This window comes from Dipodomys merriami, unplaced genomic scaffold (genome assembly GCF_024711535.1).
Source record: "Dipodomys merriami isolate MVZ:Mamm:240054 unplaced genomic scaffold, mDipMer1.0.p SCAF_3, whole genome shotgun sequence".
Lineage (NCBI taxonomy): Eukaryota > Metazoa > Chordata > Mammalia > Rodentia > Heteromyidae > Dipodomys > Dipodomys merriami.
In genome coordinates this window covers 61056901-61081107 of record NW_027204492.1, presented here as the reverse complement: position 1 = coordinate 61081107, position 24207 = coordinate 61056901, and the positions used below count along the sequence as shown (strand labels likewise).

The 24207-nt window shown below is 33.2% G+C and overlaps 1 protein-coding gene and 1 pseudogene across 3 annotated transcripts in view; one reads left to right on the top strand and one right to left on the bottom strand.

The window, feature by feature from the left end:
• Tent5d (terminal nucleotidyltransferase 5D) overlaps positions 1-24207 on the top strand; it is a 153392-nt gene that overhangs the window by 63929 nt on the left and 65256 nt on the right. The window lies entirely within an intron of this gene.
• Positions 1364-22014, bottom strand: LOC138839817 (charged multivesicular body protein 1B2-like; annotated as a pseudogene).

Below are 24207 nucleotides of genomic sequence, written 5' to 3'. Positions count from 1 at the left end.
TTTTGGAATGAGAAAGGGAAGACAACTAACCTGTTTGATTAGGGGTATACTTGCTGAAATACTACTTGGTCACTCACTTGCATATATTTGATACTGTTATATCAAAATTTGCAGGCATGTACTAATTTGTTAATTTTAGCTGGGTACAGATATTACTCAGGAGATAACAAGTAGTATAGTTGTTCATCAAATATGTCCCCCAATCCAAGGGTCCTAATGAGCACAAGTCTATTCTCTATACACTTATAACTTTGGTGCCCCCACAATGCTTTGCTCTCAACTTCTATTGGGATGGAAGTCATTTGAAGAGCTGAACAAAACATTTTGACTTATTTATTTCCACATCTTTTCTTCCAATTACTAAAGAGTTATTGTTTTAAGAGAATGAACACATTTAACCAGGACTTACAGTAGTTATAAATTCAAGTTATTTCATTTTGTTTTTCTTTTTTGTTATTTTGTTGGCTGGATTAAAAACATGGATCGATATTCTGGGTAAGTAATCAATAATCATATAGAAGACTAAATTTATAAATAATATGAATACCATGAAAATCAACTCCTTTCAAATACAGTACAAAGGTGCCTCATTAGCGAAGTAGGTAGCGCATCAGTCTCAAATATAGTACAAGAGTTATAAATACAAATGGAAGTATTAAAATATGTCAGAAAGTATAAAAAGTTAGATTTCTCTGGGAGTCTTAACAATGATATTTAGCAAAGGGAAAATTTAAAGATGAACAAGCATTAACTTCTGTGATTTAATGTTGCAAACCTTTACTACTTAAATAAAATTATTACTGAAACATTTTTTTTAATTTAGGGATTTAGAATACTAGTCAGTAAATTGCTGAGTCAAAATATCTAATGATAAGAGCTGATTAATATACATTAATGGTCAATTGTGTTTCTACATAGCAATAAAAAAACTATAAAATACAGAAATGTCATTATTCTTTGTGTAACTTCCTGTTTTTATTTTGTTAAATCATGTCATCAGACATACATTTAAAAATACCTTGAATTTAAGAATCTCAAACTGTGGTTATAGTAGGGATGGGAGAGAATGATGAAAGTAATGATATTGATCAAGATGCATTATACATATAAACTGATTTGTTGAACAGTAATATTTTTGTACAACTACTTAAAGAAAATAAAAATATAATTAAAAATGAAACCTGAAATAAATATTCAAATAAATAAAACTATTGGCAAAACCCCAACCTTTATTCTATATTCATAAAAAGTACTTTACTTAGTTGTAGTTTGGTCTTATAATTTTGATCTAATATGTAAGACATGCTTACAGGAAATTAATGTTGTCTTTGTCAAAGATATGTACAGAAGTATGATTCTGACATTCTTTTTTTTTTTTTTTTTTTTTTTTTTTTTGGTCCGGCTTGAACTATGGGCCTGGGTGCTGTCCCTCAGCTCTTCAGCTCAAGGCAAGCGCTCTACCACTTGAGCTACAGTGCCACTTCCGGTTTTCTGGTGGTTATTGGAGATAGGAGTCTCACAGTCTTTCCTGCCTGGGCTGGCTTTGAACCGTGATCCTCAGATCTCAGACTCCTGAGTAGCTAGGATTACAGGGGTGAGCCACCAGCGCCCGGTGATTCTGACATTCTTATACATAATATATACAAGTATATATACAACTAAAAATGACATACAGAAATGCTTAGATTTCTTAGGAAAACATCGCAAGGTAAAACAAAGCATTATATACAAACAATATTTAAGCATTCTGGCATATACTATATAGTGTTTTTAATCTAGAAGAATATTTTAGAAGCAAGTGTTGGAAACAGAAGCACCAGTTCTTTTATGTTATACTTGGTCATGAAGGCAAGTCTCTGTGACAGTTCATCCTTAAAGGAAGAAAATTTTACAGGTCATTAAGGTTGTAACAAATATAAATCACTAACACTTTAAACAGGTAACATTTTAAATAATCCTGTCAGAAACGTATACAAAAACAGCATGGAGATTTTAATTTTTTAAACATTTTAAAGAAATGAAAACTTAACAGAGGAAAAGCGATGAAGGGGAGCAAAATTGATTTGCAGATGAAATGTACATAGAAAATGTCTCTCTTTACAAAGCTCTAGGCTAACCACATTTTGCTAATATATGATATAATATAGTAGAAAATATGTTCATTTGGGAACTTAGTACAAGTAGATATTCTACTTCAATGATTCTTCCATAAAAGTATTTTTTCTTTTCTGTAATAAATAATATTTAAGAATTTAAAAAAAGTATTTTTTCTTTACAAAAAATGAAAAATACTTTTAATAATATAAAAAAGTGGATCTGCTTACTAATGTAAATATATGCATACTTCACATAAGATATATATATATATATCTGAAATTATTTAAATAGACATCAAGAGAATACAAATAAAAATAAAACCAACCTCAACCTGTTCCATGGAAGCAATGTTGGAGCCAACAGACTCTGTTTGGCCTTGTGAAAACTCCACATTGAGATCAAGGCTAAAAATCAATTGAAAAAGATTAGCAAAAATGATTGTTATAATATTTTATAATAAGTACTTCAAATTTAAATACTACATCCCAGATTTTACCTTAATTTATTAAATGTATTTTTGTTATATTTAAACAGTTATATGAAGAAGTTTCAATTCAACTTGCCACTTTATGAGTATGTTGTGTCCTGATAAGTGTCATCCCTTGCATCAAGTTCCCCACTACTTCCATTTAAGTAAACATAGAATAGACTCATAACTCTGTAAATAGAACTTAAAACATTTCCTAAATACATACTTTAGGATAAATGATGTTACTAATTTCAAAGTATTTTTGTTGAGTCCACATCATCCATGTGGATGATTCAATCAAAATAGAAAAGCTAATAAAAGATTGAGAAATGATCTTGTCTTTTCTACATAAGACCAAAGCAATGGTCATCTGATGTACTATATTAACTCAAGATTATTAAGTCTAATTCACAGCAAACGGAAATTAATATGCTGAAAAAAGGTAAATCAGGCTAGGTAAATGTAGTTTCACAATACATATCTAATATTTAAGTCAATTTCAATTTCAGTATTTAGCTCTGGACTGACCTTAATAGAAATAATTAATTCCCTGAATCCAAATATAAAACTGAGGTTCAAAAATGTTAAGTATGTTGTTAAAGATCACCTTGTGTCAGAAAAAGGTTTTGAACCAATGCTGGTTGAACTAAGGCTGGTTTGCTTCCAAGGTTCACTATTATAATCTCCGTTATACTATTTCTTTAGGGTATTAATTATTCTTACCACTTGTATCAAAACTGGAGCATGTCAATTAGTGTAAAAAACGATATATGGAAAACAGTAATTTTACTAATCATTATATGATACTATTGACACATTATTACTTGGAAAGGGAAAGATACTAAAATTTTGTTGCGAGAGTTACAAAATCCAATAGCAATTGGATATTTCATATCATTAAGTATGAACATTAGTTTTGCTGTATCAGTACTTCTAACTTGTTTTTATTGCTCTTGTCATAACTAACCATTACTGACCTAACCCATTTCTCAAATCTAGAGACATGTCTGGCTTCACAACTGAGGGAAAGGTTGCTAACTGTTACTAGTGAATAGTGGCCAGGATGCTGTTAAACATCCTACAATGCACAGGAAAAAATGTTCTGGTCAAAATGGCAACACTGCACAGATTGAGAAATACTGCTTTAAACTTTGTCAAAGAGTTTCCTGCTGATATTGATTTATGACTGAGGGGAAGTAACACTGTAGTTTATTTCTAAGTTCTATTATCTCATTTAGTCTTCTCTTTTGTGCCTGTCCTGCGGCTTAATCTCGGACTGGTGCTGCATCTGAGCTTTTTTTGCTCAAAATTATCATTCTACCAGGTGAGCCACACTTCTACTTCCAGCTTTTTGGTTGTCAATTGAGTCTCCTAGACTTTCCTACCCAGGCTGGGGCTGGCTTTGAACCATGACCCTCAGATCCCAGAGTGGCTAGGACTGCAGGTATTAACCACTGGTACCTAGCTTTCATTTAGTCTTTTAGTAAAAAAATTCATTTAATATCTAAGATAAACAGAAATAAGTTCTTCTAATATGGAGTCTTCTAACACATAATACCTTTGTTTCTTTTATAATAGTCAATAAAAAAACCACCGTTACTACCTGCTTATTAGCATGTGAGCTGAATTAGAATACTAACAAGGCAAAAAAGTGGACAACCTATCTTAAAGCCTTGTAATCAAATACTGAGCAGCTTATTTTATTAACTTGGATATTAAAACTTGCCAATGACAAATTAGTGATCAGCAATTATACCACAGCAACATCCATTAACTCTATTCCCTATTGAACTTTCTCTTTCCAGAGAGGGAAAAACAGACTATATAAACATTTATTTTATTTTTGTGTTGTTCCTAGGGCTTGAACTCATGGCCTAGGTGCTATCCCTGAGTTTTTTTTTTTTTTGATAAAGGCTTGTTAATTACAGATAAGAGTCTCATGAGTTTTCTTGCCTGGGCTTGCTTCAAAATACAATCCTCAGATCTCAGCCTCCTGAGTAGCTAGGATTGCAGATGTGTGCCATCTCCACCTAGCTAAAACATGAATTTTTTAAATTTATGGTATAACATGACATCTGTAACACAGAAATGAACAAGTCATTCCCTTCAAACATGAAAGACTAAGAAATAAAGAGTCTATACTGAACATCCTGTTTCCAACAGCAATACTATAAATAGTGTTGATTATTTGCTGTCTTAAAAAAGCAAATAAACACATGTAATATGGCTTTCTTTTGAATTATTTGTATATTTTGTTTTCAGGACTCAAATTAGACTTATTCAATGAAGCTTTTTGGGAAGATCATTCATGAAAAATCCAAATATGCTCTTCATAAGTAGGTATTAAGTCAATATTTGAAAAATACTGTCTTTCTTGGTTACCTTCTTTCATTTATCATCATATATTAAATGAATCCATCTCAAGAGATTTTAAAGAACAAAGCCACATTTTTATGATTGCCAAAAATGAGATGACAACAGTCTTCAAATCATTAAGTTTTAATGTCAAAAAACAAATTCTAATCAATGGTAGTAAATACTAAAATTTTCATCTATATCACAGTTTGGGAGTGCTAGAAATTTCACACAGGATGTCACACATGCTAAGCAAACACTATACCACTGAATCACACCACTGGCCATACACTAAAGAATTTTAGAAACTGGATATTGAACTAAGATTATCCAATAGCTCCTGAATAATATCTTACCCAGCTTCATCTGTCATTTCTTGAAGAAACATATCCACTTGGTTCTAGAAAAGGGATAGTAGAATTTATACTTCAATAACTTGAGCTTTAAAGGGTAGTTTGGACTTTTAAAAAGGAATTTCAAATGTTTTTTCTTTCTTGCAATTATTTCTAACATATTTATAAGATGATTTCTTTGTTGCTTTGTATGTCCCTCCCCCACGGTATAACCCCTGTTTTCACTGTTGCATACTGTTGGTATACTTTGTGGAGGGGTAGGGAAAAAACAAATGGTTTAAATAGGGATACAGGTGGACCCACTGCAACAATACGTTATATAGAAAAACAAACTTTAAAACTTTGGCTGGGGGCGGGGGGAGAAAGGGATGGGAAGGGGAAACAAAGGAGGAGGCAACAATGCTTGATAAGAAATGTACTCATTACCTTGCCCATGTAATTGTAGCCCCTCTGTAGGCATTTTCACAATAAAAATAAATAAATAAAAAGGAAAAAAGGGAATTAGAGATCATCACATGAAGTGATACAAGCTAGCTCCACAAGGACATATATATAACATTTCCCCTCATTTGTGGAAGCTAGAAGGAAATAAAACAAAACAACACAATCAAGGTTACACTAATAGAAGAGGGACTACTAGGAGGTAAAGGGGGAAGAAAAAGGAGGGAAAGCAAGAGGTACAAAAATAGCAATAGTAAGGGTTAATATATTCAAACTAATATATTCATGTATGAAAGTGCCACGATAAAATCCTTTTACTTTGTACAATTTAATTTATGCTAATAATTTTTTTCATTACACCCAGAGTATGCTGATATATTTTAAACCAAGGCTTTTTCTATTAACATTAACATTAAATTCTTTTTTTTTGGTCGGTCATGGGGCCTGAACTCTGGGCTTGGGCGCTGTCCCTGCGCTCTTCAGCTCAAGGTGAGCGCTCTACCGCTTGAGCCACAGTGCCACTTCCTAACATTAAATTCTAAAGCCTTATATAATGAAATAATTTGAAAAATACCAGGAGTAAGGTTCATATATGATTTGTACCTCTGAGGAATGTATCTCTCTAATGGAATGACTCCATTTGTAATACTCCATCACAATCCACTGTGGTTTCAAAATTTTATTGATACAAATTACATAAAGGAGTTTGTTATTTTTATTTCATACATGCATATTGTACTTTGAACAAATTCACCCCATCTATTGCTTATGAATAAGAACCTCTTACCAGTTCTTAACAGATTTAGTCATGTTTCAAAATGCTATTTTCATGTGTGTACATATATATAAGTATATATGTGTATATATAAATGGACTTCAAACATTTTAGATATATTTATATATATGAGTTTATAGATAGATATATGCATATAATGCACTTTGATCATCCCTCTTCAGCCTGATTTCTCATACCCCTGTCTTACTGGTTCCTCATGCAAACCAGTTACAATTATATCCTATTATTATTTTTCTTAGGTTTAAATTCAGCATATAAGCAAAACCATGATGATTTAACTTTTAGAGTATAATAACTATATTTCAGATGGATGCAAATTTGATATTTAGGAACACTTTCTAGTATTTGGAAGAACATTGTGTCTATATTGTAGACACTTTATCTTGTCATTATTCTTTTTTTTTTTTTTTTGTCTTTTTTTTTTTTTGGTACTGGGGATCGAACCCAGGACGTTGCACTTGCTAGGCAAGCGCTTTGCCACTGAGCTACATCCCAGCCCTCATTATTCTTTAAACAATGCAGTGTAATAATTATTCATATAAGATTTATATTGCATAAGGTACTAAAAGTAATTCAGAGATATTTTAAATTATAAATAAGAGGATATACAAATGTTGTATTCAAATAGCATGCCATATATATACCTATGTGTGTGTATATATAGATATATATGTATATAAAAAATGTATTTGAATGTTATCAAGTCCTGGTGTCTATAGATACTAAACAATGACTGAACTACTTTTGTATGGTTTTTGGAGTTTTTTGAGGGAAGATAGCATGCTGCCCCTATTAGCCCAAGCTGGTCTGATAGATGATGTCTAGCTGGCCTAAATCTCAAGAGCCTCTGGCTTCTATCTCCATAGTACTGAGATTACAGGAATATGTATGAGATTACAGTACCTGAGATTACACTTGGCCATATACCTAGATAAATACTAAGGTTCAGGGAGCACTCAGGGAAAACATAGCTATACAAAATATTTTGTATTTACAAAGGAAGTTCTAAAATGTGATCATAGCTCTACAAGTAAGAAGCTGTATGATTTTGATCAAGCCATCAACCTTATTGTTGGAGCCTTAGTTTCTTTTTTTATTCACTTTACAAATGTTTGAAATATATAATACAAATTCAGAAAATAATACAGCACATGTGGATAACATTTTTGTCATTTTACTTTATATCTAAAGTAGAATTATTTGTATTTTGAAAACTTCTTTTGATTGTGTTACATGATATTTTTCTATGACTTTTATTCCTAAGTATTTAGTTAATTCAACTTAATTCCTTTAGGATATGTCAGTATAGAAATAAATTAAATTTAAATCCATTCTATTTCTGGACATTTAAATTTTTTTGTAATTTCTCCCTATATAGAGAAAGTGCAATAAGCATGTATTTGTGTATCTTTGTATACACAAGGACTTTTAGTACATACATTTGGAAGTCCTACATTATAAATCATGTACATTGTCATATATTTAAATTTATTCAACAATCTACAGAAAGTAATGAACACCTGTTCTATGCCAGACAAATGTTTTACATGTTATGGAGGCAGTGATTAAAAATATTTATGCCAGTGACTTTTAGGAAGGGGAGAAGAGCATCATAATTTTAATATTGCTGTGTATTTTAATTCCAATGAGCATAAATGAAATTTAATTTACAAATATAGTTAAATTGAAAATATGGGAAAAGATCTGACATAGAAGCAAGAGATTACATTATTTGTCAATGTCCATCAATATACCAATGACATTCTTCAAAGAACTAGAGAAAAATCCAAATATTCATATGGAAGCACATATGAATATAATTAGCTGAAAAAGTATTGAACAAAAAAAAGCAAAGCTGGAGATATCACAATACCCTATTTCAAGACATAATACAGAGCCAAAGTTACACAGGCAGTATAGTACTATTGGCCTAAAAACAAGACACACAGACAAATAGAACAGATTGATATCTGAGAAATAAAGCCACACATCAATATGTAACTGGTTTTTTTTGACAAAATTACCAAAATAAATACTTTGGAGAAATGACAGCCTCTTCAATGAGTGATTCCAGGAAAAATGGCTATTCACATATAAAGATTTGAAATTTCTCTTTTATATCACCTAGTAGAAATATCAATTCAAAATGGATCAAAGACCTAAAAGTATGAAAGCAGTAGAAGAATACATGGAGAAAACACTCCCCATAGCATTGGTATGGGACATGAATTTTTGGGGGGTATATCTCTAAAGCACAGGAAAAAAAAACAAAATAGACAAAGAATTATACAAATCACAAAAGATTCTGCACAGCAAATGAAACATTCAATAGTGAAGAGATAACTAACAGTACGGGAGAAAATATCTGCCACTTATTTGTCTGATGAGGACTTAATATCAAGAATATATAAGGATTTAAAAAAAATTAAAAGTAGCCAGGTGCTTGTGGCTCTCACCTGTAATCCTAGCTACTCAGGAGGCTGAGATCTGAGGATCACAGTTCAAAGCCAGCAGGAAAGTCCGTGACACTCTAATCTCCAATTAACCACAAGAAAACCAGAAGTGGCACTGTGGCTCAAGTGGTAGAGCCGTAGCCTTGAGCTGAAGAGCTGAGGGACAGCACCCAGGCCGAGTTCAAGTGCCATGACCGACCAAAAAACCCTAAAAACTCAAAAGTCAAAAAATTAAAGAAAAAAATTTTAAGAAAATAACCTAATTTAGCAAATGGACAATGGATATACATTTCTCAACCAGAGAACAAATGGCCAACAATGTATTTTAAAACTGTTCAACATCACTAATCATTACAGGAATGCCAATCAAAATCAGAATGAGCTATCACTTCACTGTACTAAAAATAGCTATTATGAAAAATTGGAGAACTCCAAGTGCTGGTGAGGATATGAAGAAAAGGAATTGTTACACATTGTTGGTTGGCATGTAGTTTAGTAATTATTGTGGAGAATAGTAAACTTCCTCAAAAAGCTACAAAAATGACTTAACATTCCCCAGACTAGAAGCCAGGAATGGGGAAGGGGATAAGGTAAGGCTGGATTTGATGAATTCTCCTCAAAGGACATATCACACAGATTTCCCATTAACATGTATAACTAATACACATTAACAAAAGTGGAGAAAGTCAGATCCTCAACAAAATGGAATTCTTTCAGAGATATAAAGGAATTTCTTACTGTTGATGTAGTCAAATAATTGTGCTATTGGTCAAAATTCATAGCATTGCCTTTAAAAGGTGTGTAATTTATCACACATTAATTTTTAAAAAAGAAAAATGAATTTTGGACCAGAAAACAACATACTGTAAACAGGAATGCGGTACATAGTTTGGAACAATGATTATTTCTAAAAGTAGGGGCAGAATTTTTAGCTCTCTTTTTAATTTTGAATTTTTAAAACAAAATAAATCTGTCTTAATATTAAAATTTACATTTTAGTGTATGCATTTGAAGGGAAAAATAAAAATTTAAAGAAGCACATGTTATATTAGAAAGTGATATGTAATAGATACATGAAAGTGTTCAATATCATTAGCCATAAAGAAAGCTCAAAATGAAAACTACACTGGGATACTATCTCACTGCAGTTAGAGTGGCAGCCATCAAGAAAACAAAAAACAACAAATTCTAGACTGGATGTGAGAAAATGGATCTCTCATACACTCTTGGTGGGAATGTAAACTAGTGCAGTGTTTGTGGAAATTAGTATGGAGGGTTTTTTTTTTAAGACTAAAAATAGATATCCCCACACCACTATTGGGCATACATCTAAAGAAAGAGCAAATCAATACACAAGAAATATATCTGCATATCCATGTTTATTAACAACTCTGTTCACAATAATCCAAAAGATGGAATTAACTGAGGTGCTCAGCAACAAATGGTTGGATAAAGAATACATAATACATACACACACAATGGAATATTACATAGCTATAAAGAAAAATGAAATGTCACTTTCAGTAAAATGGATACAACTGGAGGACTTCCTACTGAGTGAGATAAGGCAAACTCAAAAAAACAAAGACCACATTTTTTTCACTTAAATGTGAAAGCTATACCTAAAAGACATACATACACATGGCCATGCACATAAGTATAAATATTCATACACATAAGTACTTCAGAGGGTTAGATATAGAATATGAATCACACTCAGAAACTACATAAGAGAAGGAGAGGGGAGAATGATAAAACAAAGAAGGTGAATAATTGTGTACATATGAAAGCAGCACCGAGAAACTCAAGAGAAGAACAAAATCAATACCAGTAGGATCAAAGTGGAATAAACTCTTTGGACTAGTGGGGAGGGGTGTGCTTGGGGGAGAAAACAGAAGATTAAATACTGTCAAAATACACAATTTGAAACTATGCAAATGGCATGGGAAGACCTGTTGGTGACACTATTTCTTAGAGGACAATGTGCAGGGAGTGTGATAGAAGGAGTCCAATTGATTGGAATATGGCAACATGTGTGGAGATATAACAACAAAATCTCCCTACTCAGTATAACTGATATAAGCTAATTTTAAAAATGAAAATGATATGTACTGTGGAAAAGATATAGAAGGGAGGCTTGCTGGAGAGTAGGGCATGAAAGTACATGGTTATGTAGCTTTAAGTAGAGTTAAAAGAAAATCACTTGAAGGGAAGGAAGGAGGGAGTCATATGGATGTCTGGAGGAAGAAAACGCAAAGAAACTGCAAATGATAGCTTGGCTATAAAGCAGAAATATGGTCGTGTGCTTGACAAACAATAAGGAAGCAAAGTGCCTGAATAAAATAAGCAGTAATAAAATAAGCAAGCCAGAAAAATAGTGTGAAGCAAGTCTTACAAGATCTTATTACTCAGAATCTGACTTTTACTCTGGGGGTAACATGGAGCCACTGGAAGGTTTTGATCAGAAGAATGACATAACTAAACTTACTTTAACAGGATCATCTGGTTGCTACAATAAGAAGAGAATAAATAATACTAAATTGTTTTACAAACTGGATAATCCGTATTACCTATTAGCAGGATACAAGTAGTATATTCAATCAATTCATCTGTGGTTTTGTTTTTTGTTTTGGTCAGCCGTGGGGCTTGAACTCTGGGCCTGGGCGCTGTCCCTCAGCTCTTCAGCTCAAGGCGAGCGCTCTACCACTTGAGCTACAGTGCCACTTCCGGTTTTCTGGTGGTTTATTGGAGATAAGAGTTTCATGGAGTTTCCTGCCTGGGCTGGCTTTGAACCGCGATCCTCTGATCTCAGCCTCCTGAGTAGCTAGGATTACAGGCGTGAGCCACCAGCGCCTGGATTGGTTTTTTTTTTTTGTTTTTTTTGTTTTTTTTTTTTTTTATGAAGAAAGCCTTGTGTGCATTTGCATGTCGCCAGCAAAAGGCACCATAATTGAAATTGAGCTGTTCCACAAATCAATCTCAGTTTTTTTTAAATCTAGAAGGTATTTTTAAACATCATCAAACACAACATCTACATTTTACAGTTATACACACTGAGGCCCAGGAACATATGTATTGTAATCAACGTCCCGAAGTTAATTAATGGCAGGGCAGGGATTAGGAATCCTAGCACACATACTCAAGTCATCATTCCAATTTTTCTTGTGCTCCCAAAATTCAATTAATCATAAAACCATAACTGAGGACCACTTAACGCACATGCAAAAGGGAGATGTGCAGAAAAGAGAGCACTTACATGCTACTGATGGGATTGTAAATTAGTACAACAGTAAGTGCCTCAAAACACGTTAAAAGAACTACCATGATTCAGAAATCCCCCAGTGGAGTAAATGAAAATAGTATGTCAGAGAAATATCTGCACCTCTATATTCCTTCCAGCACTAGTCACAATAATCAAGAAATGGAAAACAATTTTAGAGATCCCCCAAATGATGATGGTTAAAGGAAATGTGGTATGAATGCACAATGAAAAACTATTTATCCATAAAAATAATTAAATAATATCACTTGTGATAATATAGGTAAAACTGAAGATTTTCTGCTAAGTGAAATAAGATAGGCACAAGAAAGACAAATATTTTATGATATCACTAAAATGTAGACTGTATAAAAGTTCATCTCATAGAAGTTGAGAGTAAAATGGTGGTTACCAAAAGTCAGAGAAGGAGGATCAAGGGCTAGGGAGAGGTTTGATTGGTGAAAACTAATTTACTCTTAAATCAGAGCAATTATAGTGAGGTGAACAAATTAAAAAATTAAAAAAGCCAGAAAGTTGGGCTGGGAAGTTAGCTCAGTGGTAGAGCGCTTGCTTTGCATGCCTGAGGCCCTGGGTTCGATTCCTCAGCACCACATAAGCAAAAAGAAAAAAAGCCGGAAGTGGCACTGTGGCTCAAGTGGTAAAGCGCTAGCCTTGAGCTGAAGAAGAGTGCCCAGGCCCAGAGTTCAGGCCCCATGACCAGACCCCCCCCCAAAAAAAAAGCCAGAAAGTTTGCACCATAAATTATAAATGTCTGAGACATATGCTTAATCTGATTTGAAGATTACATATATTAAAACACTAATTCACCCAATTAATATTTACTTCTTAAAGTTTTTATGTAATTATAATAAATGTAATAAAATAGTACCAGTAGCAGCAAGGTGTAACTAGGTTCTATATTTTAGACATGTGACCCAATATAATTTCCACAACTCCAAAGCAGGCTAGATAATGTAGTACTCTGTTCTTGCATTGAAAATCTAGGGGCAAAGCAATTAATTTCCTAATTGAATTTTGCAGTAAACTACGTTTATTTAGAAATGAAAAGATGGGATTCTTGTATTTTGAAGTCAGATGATTTTTAAAAAGCTACTCTACACAAGGAAATTCTTACTTGTGGTGGTGTTAGAGTTGTAGACCTGCCCATTGTGTCTTCCATTTGTTGTGTTTGAACATCCAGTGTTTCAAATTGGTGTTCAAATTTGTCCATTAAGGCAGAAATATGTTAAAAATACATTCATATGAAATCTTACAATGAAAAGATGCTATCTGACTATCAAATAATAATAAAAGTCTTTTTCTTAACCTTTTCAAGGTTCATAGTCCTCAGAGCAGCATCCATAGAAAACTATACCTGCTGTGGACTTTGCTACCTATTTGGAGTATAAAACAGATTTAGCATACCATGTTATAAATAACGCTGGCATTTTTGTAGTCTCTTAAACCTGTCAGTTATATATCATTTATGAAAAGTGCCTACATTTTCCTTAGGAGTAAAAATATACTATGTATTCTCGTCTAGGCATTGTCTATCATATACCTTTGATTTTCTACTTCATTAGAAAAAAATCACATCTTAGTTTGAAAAGCCACTACCACCACAATTTTTCTCATTAAGTACTCTATTACTACATTATTCCAGTCCATGATGGCCTTTACCAGGAAATTATAACAACTTTAAATTTCTGACAACTCTTCCTATCATACTATAATTAAGCTTAAACCAAGAGTTTCTACTATTTATAGATATTGTCTTACTTTGCCCATTGTTACTGCAGTCTGAACTCTAGCTGTGACAGCATCAATTCTAGCACCCACTCTCAAGAAGTTGATTGCTTGATTTTTTTTGACAGATTGCCTTTTCAGCATGAATTCTGGCAACTTCTGTATTGCCTCTCTGAATGGCCTGTTTTAATCAGAGCAAAAGCAAAGAACATATTGTTGAAGACAAAGAGCAGAAGAAAATACTGGTGAAGACAAAATATTTTAAAAGAAATGACTCCAAATTAACCTATAATCTGTAAGATCTATTAATTTACTTTTTCTGGAAACATTTTGTCTTAAAGTATTAGAAGCATAATATAGTTCTTTAGTTTTTTTATCTTTTGATTAGAAAACACATGTTCATTAATACTTTACAAATGAGCATATATAGAACAATTAAAAATTAAAATTGTTCATGTTCAAAACACTGAGACATTTTCACTATTTCATTATCTAGTTTCAATATATATTTATTACAATATAAATGCATTTATTACTAAAGAACATAGAGAACACTGTCTTAGAAGCTGTTTTCATGTTTTAGAAGCTGTTTTCTCGTGTATGAAATGAGAACATCCTCTTAAGTAAAAAATATGCAACTACATCATCATTTCTAATGGCTGTACTATTAACCAGGATTCTAACGTGTAACACTACTGATGGAACAGAAAATGATTAGATGTTACATGGACATTTTCTTCATATACTTACCATATATCACTATGTATCTATATACATAGATATCTCTCTCTCTCTCTCTCCTCTCTCTCTCTCTCTCTCTCTCTCTCTCTCTCTCTCTCTCTCTCTCTCTCTCTCTCTCTCTCTCTCTCTCTCTCTCTCTCTCTCTCCTTTTCCTGGTATAATAAGTTAGGCTAGGGATAAAGTTTAAAGGAAAATAAGTAAATTTAAAGAAAAATTATTAAATAAATGATTCAAATGGTCCTTCACTACAGTAAAATGGAGGTGGTACAGAAATGGCTAAAATTTGAACACAACCATGAGATTCCTGATGTTTAGATATTAATTTAAATTATATAATAAGGTAACAGCAATCTGATAACTATAAAACACTTGAAACTTTATACACTTTCCAAGTATTTTTGTAAAATAAATTCCTAGATGCAGAATTACTGGATATAGATGTATACTGTTGTTGGTGTACTGGGCTTTGAAGTCAGGACTTCATGCCTGCCAGGCAGGTGCTCTTCCACTGAACATGTCTCTAGCTCTACACAATTTTAATTGCCTTCTCTATAATGCTGGTAACAATATTTACTTTTCTGTATAGCATATCTGTTTTTTCACATAAACTCATCATCATAGGATATTACAAACATATTCTATGAAAACCTAGAAAGTAAAAAGTAGTATCTAAATTTTTTTATTAAATGAGGTTAAAAATGCTGGCAAGGATGCATAAAGAAAGGCACCCTTATACATTGATAACTGAAAAGTAAATTTGTCCAGATTCTATGGAAGTCAGTAGAGCTAAAATTGGAACTTCCATATGATCATGTTATATCTGGGTACAAACAGAAAGGAATCAGTTACTATGTAAAAATAATACATGCAGACCCATGGTTGCTGCAACACTATTCACAATAGCCAAGATATGGAATCAATCCAGGTCCTACTAACAGATAATTAAATAAGGAAAATGTAACATATATGCACAACACAGCAATATTAAACCATAAAGAAGAATAAAATTTTCGTGTAAGAAAATGGATAGAAGTGGAATTCATGTTAGTCAAAACAGCCAGATGCAAAAAGATAAATATCATGTTTTCTTTCATATGCAAAATCCAGATTTTTAAAAAGACAGTCAGAAGTCAGTGGCTCACACCTACTTACTTGGGTTGCTGAGATTGGGAGGATAGTAGTTAGAGGCCAGCCTAGGAAGAAAACTATGAGAACTTTAGCATTTAGTGGGCCCCTCTCCAAACTGTCTTCTTGGCTAATGCACTTGGTATTCTCCAGTCAATTATTTCCAACCCAAATCTGCTTCCTGACCACTTATAAAATTAGTTTAATATTAGATCACAAATCAGGGAAGAGTCTAGAAAAGGTCAAGGAGATTTGAAAAGTGGAGCCTAAAGCATCTACAGTAACAGAAGCAAATCAAATTATTTCAGCGTCCAAAATCAATGAGATCAAATATATCATATTTGGCAAGGTGACTTGGGAGGTCCCTGTGACTATTGAACACAGTCTCAAATAAGTGAGAACTGCAGTTTTAACAAGCTAATGAGTGGAGAGAAATTTAAAATATTTAAAAGTCAATGTGAGTACTCTTAGGCATTTCAGGGAGGAGACAGTTAATGAAACCTAGGTGTATTTTAAGGTTGAATAAACTTAAAAGCATAATTTTGGCTAAAGGCAAGGAGTCAGTGAAGATAAGAAGGTAGAGAACTCAAGATAATGAAAAGGAGATGGTTCATGAAACAAAGGCCCAGGGCAGAAATAAAGACAACTGAAGAGCGGAAACAAGTCATAATATTCAATACATATCCTATAAAACTAAGAATATCAAGGGGAGTGGTTAGGTTGGATGGGATGGGGAGAATGATGAAAGTGATGACATTGATCAAGATGATATTGATCAAGTGTTAAATTCGAAGTATGAAATCACTGAGAGATGAATAAGATAGCCTATCTAGCATTGGTAAATAAACCATTCTTATTTCTTGAACTGTATGTAACCTTTCAAAAAACACTGGACCCTTCATTTGTAGATTTTTCAAAGAAATATAAGATTTACAAAAGTAAATTTAACCTGTTCCTAAGTATCAGAAAATGCAAAGAAACTTTCTACCAACTAAAACACAAAGCAGTTAAACTTAAATAACTACTATTTTAATCTCTGTGTGTGGATATATATATATATATATATATATATATATATATATATATATATACATATATGGCAATCATTCTTATACCATGAAAATTAAAACAAAAGATTCAACATATTGTTCATTGAGGTTTTATTGAAGAAAATATCTTTCTTTTTACTTTTAATAATTTTTCTATTTTTCAGTGAAAATTTATTCCTAAAATAATTTTAGATTTGAAGAAACAGACTTCTTGAATGGCAACCCATTTGTACATCTATTTAAAGATTTTTTAAAGTGAGGTAAAGAGTTGAGTATTAGGATGACAGAGGGACGCCAGGTTAACTTTTGAAATGAAAGGCAAAAAGTAAATGTAAATATAAAGATATAGTTTAATTGGAGATGTTATGTTGTGGCAGCAGGTCCTAGAAGAGAGGGATCAATAGAAATCTGACACATTTCTGATGCCTCAGCTTCTTTAAGAAAGCAGATAATATGTTCAATAAGGAGGATACTAAGTCTCTTTGGGCTGCTATAAGAAAATACTATAAACTAAATGACATAAATAATAAAAATTTATTTCTCACATTCTAGAGGCTGTGAAGTTTAAGGGAAAGGTATTTCCAGATTTAGTGTCTGAAAAGGGTCCATTTGCTATTTCATAGCTTCTGTTTGTCATACAAGAGGCACTTAAAAGCTGGAAATATAACCATCAACAAACTTTTAAACATAAAAACAAAGCCATTTTTATTAAATTTATTATTTATTATTTAAATAAACATTGTTTAAAATGTGATGTTAATTGTTTCAATATAAAATACATTGTATACAGTTAACCACTTTTCAACATACTTAACTGTACTTTCAACATAAATAAGAAGTGAGAGCATTAAAAGTGCTCTACCTTCTTAATCTTGGTCTTTTCAGCTTTTTCTTTTTTATCATATTTCTTGGCATTCCTATTAAGCTCTTTTGCAGCAAACTTCAAGTTAAATAAGGATTCTGAAAATATAGGTTAAGGCTATTCAAAGAGTCATGTTCTCAACATAACTAACTGCAAATATGGTATTAGCATTATACAAATTATCCAACAAGTTTATGTAATTTAGGCCAACAATAAAGATGTTTTTTAGGAACTAGAAAAATTTACTGCTTTTGTTCTTGCTTTCGTTAAAAAAACAAATTAAAAAATAGTATCTACTAATTATAAAGGGAAAACACATTTCTATGGTGAAGAAATCTGACAGATACCATCTTAACCAAGGTTAACAGCACCAATAATCTATTTTTGTGCCAGTCCTGGGGCTTAAACTCAGGACCTGGGCATTGCCTCTGAGCTTTTGTGCTCAAGACCAGTGGTCTACCACTTGAGCCACAGCTCAGTTTGTGGCTTTTTGGTGCTTAATTGTAGATGAGTCTTCCAGACTTTCCTGCCCAGGCTGGCTTTGAACCACAATCCTCAGGTCTCAGCCTCCCCAGTAGCTAGGATTACAGGCATGAGCCACTGGCACCCAGCTATAGTAAAGTTTTTTGTTGTTGTGCTGGTCCTGGGGCTTGAACTTCAGGCCTGGGTGCTGCCCCTGAGCTTCTTTGCTCAAACCTAATGTTCTACCACTTGAACCATAGCCCCTCTTCTGACTTTTTCTGGTGGTTACTTGGAGGTAAGAGTAGCACAGATTTTCTTGTCCAACTGGATTTGAATAATAATCCTTAGGATTAATCCCTTAGGATTAAGTAGCTAGGATTACAGGTATGAGCCACCAGTGCTGAGCTAACAGTGAAGCTTTTAATATCTTTTACTGTATGAAAAGAAGACCTGAGAAAGGTATATACAGCCATCACTTCCATGGTGTGCTAAAAATATAACCTTAATCTGCATCAGACAATCCTGAAGTGAGAGACATTTGTGTATTCAGATATCAAGTCCATAGAAATCTAGGAAAGGTTATATAATAACTGTCACCAACTAGAGAACAGAGATAGGGTGACAAAATGCAACACGGTATCCTGGATTTTATCCCAAAACGCAGAATGTATATTGTTAGGACAACTGGTAAAGTCCCAGTATTGTAGTTATATTGATTTTCTCTTGTTGCTATTTATACTACACTTATATATGGCAGCATTGGTGGAATTTTGTTAAAAGGTATATAAAAACTCACTTTTTGTAACTTTTCTTCAAATCTAAAATCATTTTAGGATTAAATTTTCACTGAAAAATAGAAAAATTATTAAAAGTAAAAAGAAAGATATTTTCTTTAATAAAACCTCAATGAACAATATGTTGAATCTTTTATTTTTAATTTTCATGGTATAAGAATGATTGCCATATATACATGTATATATGTATATATATACACACAGAGAGATTAAAATAGTTGTTATTTAAGTTTAACTGCTTTGTGTTTTAGTTGGTAGAAAGTTTCTTTGCATTTTCTGATACTTAGGAACAGGTTAAATTTACTTTTGTAAACTTTATATTTCTTTGAAAAATCTACAAATGAAGGGTCCAGTGTTTTTTGAAAGGTCACATACAGTTCAAGAAATAAGAATGGTTTATTTACCAATGCTAGATAGGCTATCTTATTCATTTCTCAATGATTTCATACTTCAAATTTAACACCTTTTTTCAGATATTGAGAAAGATGAACATGCTATCTTGAGTAGTATTTAGGACATGAATTCGAAGTAACTATAATTATTTAAAAGTAAGCAAATGAATAAACTTCTGGATAATTATAATATAAACTATGATGAAAATTTATTAAGATTTGACAATTTCAGCTAGGTGAAAATTATATCTCCTGTTATAAACATAGCTGTTTTTCTAAACTCAATAAGTACTGTTTGGGTCATATAATTCTTTGTTTCATTGTTATTCTGTGAATTCTGGAACATTCAGCAGCATCACTGTCTTTTACCCATTAGGTGTCAGTAGCACCCCCTTCCTAGTTGGAACAACTAAAAGCCTTTTCAGATATTGCCAAATGTTACCTAGGGTAGGAAAGGAAAAATTAAACTAAAAAGAAAAAAAAGAAAATTAAACTAATGAAAATTATAATCACTGTTACAGATTAAAAGAAAGGAAATTAATTTTTTTCATTTCTTAAATAATTTCTCCTTAAAAAATCTTAACCAATCTTCCCTTTGTAGGAAAAGTCACTGCAGTTAAAGATGAATTGCTACCTTTATAGGGAAATTCACTACAATTAAAACTGAATTACGAAGCTAATTGTTTTAGATGGAATTTACTGATAATTGTAAATGCTGAGGAATAATGAACAGCTATTACAATCAAACTTTAGGTTATTTAATAGAATAGTTAAGATGGATAAAGTTAAGATGGTATAGAGTATTGGCCCCAAATGGGCTCTTCTTTGTAATAGGATCTCTATTACACAAGTCTACACAATATTATATTTTTACTCTTTAGACTAAAGGCGTCTCTAAACTTTTAGAAAAATACATCAGAAGACTGGAGAAACAATAAAAGTCAGCTTAGCTTAAAGGAAATATAAATTAAAAATGCCCTAATAGTCCATCTCACCCCAAACAGGATGTCTATAATAAAGAAAACAGCAAATGCTGGAGAAAATGAGGGGAAAGGAGGAATTGTTGGTGGGAAATTAAACAAGTGCAACCACTATGGGAAAAATTATATTGGAAGTTCCTCAAGGACTTAAAAATAGGTCAATTGATACCATTCTTTGGTGTATCTGAAGAGGTGTAAAACAATATACAAGAGAGAGATTTGCATATCCATGTTTATTTCAGCCTGTTCCCAGTAGCCACAATGTGAAAACAGCTACTGTCTAATATCCACTGAACTGATAACAAATAATGTATATATGTACTCACCATAAATAAAAATGAAATTATGTCATTTGCAGAAAATGGATGGAATTGGAGGTTATCACATTGAGGGAGATAAACCCAGCCCCTAAATTCAAACATCTCATTTTCCCTCATATGTGAAATCTAGTCTTAAAACAATGGCAATAATAGTAATAGTAACAATAATATTGATATAATAGGTCATGAGTATATAGGTGACTGCTTGATGGAACCAGTGAGATGTAGGAAAGGGAAAGGTAAGGATATAAAGAAGATCAAAGTATATTACATATATATGTAGGAAAACAGCATATGAAATTCACCAAACACTGGAAAAAGGGAGAGGAGTTATAGGAATGTTAAAAAGAGGGTTGCGCTTGCTCAAAGTAAAAAGAGGAAATGTATGGGAGACATGGAAATACAATAAAGGAGGTAAATTTTCTCAGAGTACACTGTTCACCTCTATAGAATTATCATAATGAAACTCTTGTTTCACTATAGGATGAATGCTAATTAAAATAAAACTGATTAATGAATTCTAATTAAAAATAAAATAAAATTTTAAACTGCTAAGGAAATCCCATAAGATAGAACCACAAAGGAAAATGAACCATTAATAGTAACTAAACATTTGAAGCCCCTGAAAACAATGGTAAGATGTTTCAGCTGAGGTTTCAAAATAAAATTATACCCTTTCCTTTAAAGTTATATTTTTTACATAAAAAGTATAAATCCTAGGGCCTGGGAAGGTGGCTCAGTGGTAGAGCGCTTGCCTTGCATGCATGAGGCCCTGGGTTCGATTCCTCAGCACCACATAAGCAAAAAGAAAAAAGCCGGAAGTGGTGCTGTGGCTCAAGTGGTAGAGCACTAGCCTTGAGCTGAAGAGGTGAGGGACAGCACCCAGGCCTAGAGTTCAGGCCCCACGACCGGACCACCTCCCCACAAAGAAGTATAAATCCTAACAGTAGACAAAGGAAGAGGCCATAAGATTGTCTTTGTGAGTCTTGGTTAGAAGTGTAGCAACAGCTCCTGAAGAATTCATAATCACAGATATATGTTTGCATCAATTTAGAGTTCAAGTGTGGAATAATCTAGGAAACTAACTTAAAACATTAATTTAGTTTTTGATCATTTCTTTTAAAAAATATTGTAAAGGTGATGTTCAGAGGGGTTACATTTACATAAGTCAGATAATAAGTACATTTTCTTTTGAACAATGTCACCTCCTCCTTCATTATCTCCCAGTTTTTCCTCTCCTGTCTCGCCTTCCCCCAAGTTGTATAATTCATTTCCAACATAGTGAGTATCACTGCTGAATTGAGTCACTCTTTGTACCATCGTTTCTGTGATTCACCTTCCCTTCCCTAATTCAGATAAACTTCTATACAAGACAAGGGTACAGAAATGAAAAACAGTGACAAAAGGGAATAAACCAAAGAATAAAAGGAAAGAAAGAAAAAATAGAACCACAAATGAGTTAAAAACCTTCTTGTTTCCTTTATCGGAGTTCATTTCAATAAGCATCATTTTATATGATCATAAGCACATGACTATTGAGTTCTTGTGATCCTTTCCTAAGAATAAACTTCCTTGTTCTCACTGTGTGAATGTTTAAACTGCTTTAAAACAATAATTTAATACAATCTCAAGTTAGAGACATCCTCAGCCTGGGAATTTCAGGATTCCAACAGGTTTAGATGAATAGATGGGTGAAAGTGACAGCTATATAAACTTGAGAAAACTCAGTAAACTGCAATATAGGTCTGATTTAAGATGGGAATAAATCCAGGAATTGGGAGGATCATAGTTAGAAGCTAGTGGTACAGAAAAGTCCAGGAGACACCATATCCAAAGTAACCAGCAATAAGCAGGGATCCAGATGTGGCTCAAGGAATAGTAAGCAAGACTAGCAAGCATGAAGTCCTGAGTTCAAACCCCAATATTACCAAGAAAAAGAAAAGATGGGAATGTCCAGCACTGTTGGTTTACACTTACAATCCTAGCTACTCTACAGGCTGATATCTAAGGATCAAGGCTCAAAGGCAGCCTAGGCAGACAAGTCTGAGACTTATTTCCAATAAGCCAGCAAAAATCCAGAAATGAAGTTTTAAGTGGCAAAATGACAGAAAGAAAAACCTAAGCAGGAGCACCAGGCCAAATTCAAGCCCCAGTACCAGCATGCATGCACATGTAAATGCACACACACACACACACACACACACACACACACACACACACACACACACAATTAAGATGAAATAAAATAGAGTAATAATAGCAAAGGAAATAGAATGTGAAGGTATACTATTTGGATTCCTACAAAAAACATAAAGAAAGTGTGTGAAAGGGTGGCAATCAAGGAGAAATTGTGTTCTCCACAACTAATGAGAGGAATAAAATACATCCAAACACCACAAAAATCTCAAATAGGACAAATCAAAATAAATCTATACCTAGACATGCCATAGTAAACCTCCAAATGTTAAAGATTAAAATAACTTCAAAAGAGCCAAACTGGGCCTGGGAAGGTGGCTCAGTGGTAGAGTGCTTGCCTTGCATGCAGGAGGCTCTGAGTTTGATTCCTCAGTACCACATAAAGAGAAAAAGCCGGAAGTGAAGCTATGGCTCAAGTGATAGAGTGCTGGCCTTGAGCTGAAGAGGTAAGGGACAGAGCTCAGCCCAGACTTCAGGCCCCATGATGGACCAAAAAAAAAAAAAAAAAAAAAGAACCGAACTGTAACATCTAAAGATATAAGTCAGACTGAGCAAAAATTTCAAACAAAACAGTCAAGTTTCAAAATATATACAATCAATACATATAATTCGCCACAAACACCACGTTAGCAATTACTGAAACACTGCTTCTAGAGATAACTTAAGAGTACACCTTTGCCCCTCAGAAGATGAGTGGATCAAGAAAATGTGATTTGTGTGTGTGTGTGTGTGTGTGTGTGTGTGTGTGTGTGTGTGTGTGTGTGTGTGTGTGTGTGTGTGTGTGTGTGTGTATAATGGAATTCTATTCTTCCATCAGAAAGAATAACACTGCCCCATTTGTTAGGAAATGGAAAGACTAGGAAAATATAATATTAAGTGAAGTAAGTCAGTCCCAAAGAAATTTAGGTCCCATGGTTTCCTTCCTTTGCAATAGTCAGTTTACAAATAGGATAATTTTATCAGATGAGCAGAAAAAGCTCAAAAGTTATGTTCATATGAACATATGAGATGAAGCTAAGTGAAATGAACCTCAAGATATGGACACAAGAGGTCTTTCCTTGTTGCTGTTGTTATAAATGTACTATATGATTTTTCTGTTTCCTTTGTATGTTCTTGCCCCTATGGTATATCACCTTGTTGTCACTGTACTTGATTTTGGTACAGATTCTTGTATATACATTTGTCAACTGTGGAGGGGAAGGGGAATAACATAACACTGAAACAAGGACACAAGATGACCGAGTGCAACAATTATACTCACAAGAAAGTATACTGGAAATGAATTTATAACTTCAAGTGGAGGTGGGGTGGGGAGGA